Source organism: Oncorhynchus tshawytscha, linkage group LG01 (genome assembly GCF_018296145.1).
Source record: "Oncorhynchus tshawytscha isolate Ot180627B linkage group LG01, Otsh_v2.0, whole genome shotgun sequence".
Taxonomy (NCBI): Eukaryota; Metazoa; Chordata; class Actinopteri; order Salmoniformes; family Salmonidae; genus Oncorhynchus; species Oncorhynchus tshawytscha.
The window spans coordinates 4,880,534-4,883,033 of NC_056429.1; the positions used below are offsets into that span (position 1 = coordinate 4,880,534).

General features: G+C 46.2%; 1 protein-coding gene across 1 annotated transcript in view; it reads left to right on the forward strand.

Annotated features, from left to right (window-relative positions):
* Positions 1 to 2,500, forward strand: part of LOC121846368 (synaptotagmin-7-like) — a 181,013-nt gene that overhangs the window by 115,578 nt on the left and 62,935 nt on the right. The window lies entirely within an intron of this gene.

Here is a 2,500-nt window from a genome sequence, read left to right on the forward strand (position 1 = left end):
CAAAACACACACACACACACACACACACACACACACACACACACACACACACACACACACACACACACACACACACACACACACACACACACACACACACACACACACACACACACACACACACACACACACCTCTGGATGAGGGCCATGTGCGCTGGCTGGCCTGTCAGACGGAAAGCTGAATGGGTCATAGCCTGTCTGTTTATGGGCTCTGATAAAGTCATGTATGCATCCTCTATATCATAGTCTATCAGCTCCATGAACACAGGACACAGCATCAGAGAATTGTCATCATCATCATCATCACCCATCATCATGACCTGCCACAGTCGACCTGAGTTAGGAGCCCCTTCATGATGAAGGCCATTGTGCCTCAGCCTGTCTGAGAGCTCTGATATATACCACAGGTCTCCATCCGCTAGTCTGTCGTAGAGCCTGTGAGCTACAACGCAGGGCACCTCATCGGGGAATTGTCATGGCATTGACCTGAGCTGCCATATGCACTATAGTCAGGTCATTATCCCAGAGCCCCTTATTTACCATTCAGCTGCTCAACCCTCTACCAATGCTCTTTTATTTAACCTTTATACTTAACCTTTATATAACTATGGGACTCCCAATCACGGCCGGTTGTGATACAGCCTGGATTTGAACCAGGGTGTCTGTAGTGACGCCTCTAGCACTGAGATGTAGTGTCTTAGACCGCTGAACCAGGGTGTCTGTAGTGACGCCTCTAGCACTGAGACGCAGTGTCTTAGACCGCTGAACCAGGGTGTCTGTAGGGACGCCTCTAGCACTGAGACGCAGTGTCTTAGACCGCTGAACCAGGGTGTCTGTAGTGACGCCTCTAGCACTGAGAAGTAGTGTCTTAGACCGCTGAACCAGGGTGTCTGTAGTGACGCCTCTAGCACTGAGACGCAGTGTCTTAGACCGCTGAACCAGGGTGTCTGTAGTGACGCCTCTAGCACTGAGACGCAGTGTCTTAGACCGCTGAACCAGGGTGTCTGTAGTGACGCTTCTAGCACTGAGACGCAGTGTCTTAGACCGCTGAACCAGGGTGTCTGTAGTGACGCCTCTAGCACTGAGACGCATTGTCTTAGACCGCTGAACCAGGGTGTCTGTAGTGACGCCTCTAGCACTGAGATGTAGTGTCTTAGACCGCTGAACCAGGGTGTCTGTAGTGACGCCTCTAGCACTGAGATGTAGTGTCTTAGACCGCTGAACCAGGGTGTCTGTAGTGACGCCTCTAGCACTGAGATGCAGTGTCTTAGACCGCTGAACCAGGGTGTCTGTAGTGACGCCTCTAGCACTGAGACGCAGTGTCTTAGACCGCTGAACCAGGGTGTCTGTAGTGACGCCTCTAGCACTGAGACGCAGTGTCTTAGACCGCTGAACCAGGGTGTCTGTAGTGACGCCTCTAGCACTGAGACGCAGTGTCTTAGACCGCTGAACCAGGGTGTCTGTAGTGACGCCTCTAGCACTGAGACGCAGTGTCTTAGACCGCTGAACCAGGGTGTCTGTAGTGACGCCTCTAGCACTGAGACGCAGTGTCTTAGACCGCTGAACCAGGGTGTCTGTAGTGACGCCTCTAGCACTGAGATGCAGTGTCTTAGACCGCTGAACCAGGGTGTCTGTAGTGACGCCTCTAGCACTGAGACGCAGTGTCTTAGACCGCTGAACCAGGGTGTCTGTAGTGACGCCTCTAGCACTGAGACGCAGTGTCTTAGACCGCTGAACCAGGGATAAATCCAATGTTACATTTGTTACATTGTTACATTTGTTACATTGTTACATTGTTACATTGTTACATTTGTTACATTTGTTACATTGTTACATTGTTACATTTGTTACATTTGTTACATTGTTACATTGTTACATTTGTTACATTTGTTACATTGTTACATTGTTACATTTGTTACATTGTTACATTGTTACATTGTTACATTTGTTACATTGTTACATTGTTACATTGTTACATTTGTTACATTTGTTACATTGTTACATTGTTACATTGTTACATTGTTACATTGTTACATGTTACTTTATGGGTTGGTTATGTAGGCCTCTTCTAAGCCATCGCTTTCTACTACATATAATAATATGATTATATCTTTACATTAAAAACCAAAGTCTATCAGTATTCCAGTCATTCCAATAAATGTTATACCCCTTGATCTTCAAGAATAGGACTTGGAAATATGGAAGTATAGATTAGCCAAATTGTTTAACCTGAGCATAACCCCAAAACGAAGGATTTAGTAGCCAGCCCTACTCTGTTATTTATGATTTTGTTGTCATGGAGGACTGATTGGGCTCATTGATTCCAGTTGAAAAATAATTGCTGCGCTCATGGAATGGCCTGCTTTCAGCACTGCTGAAAAGTGCTATTTACATGTGATAAATGAATGCCATATGCTGCATTTGCTACAGGCCTCTTGTTAACCCTCTAGTTGGTGACTCTTTGATATCGTGATAATATTTAGCTGTTTAAAAAGGCAAA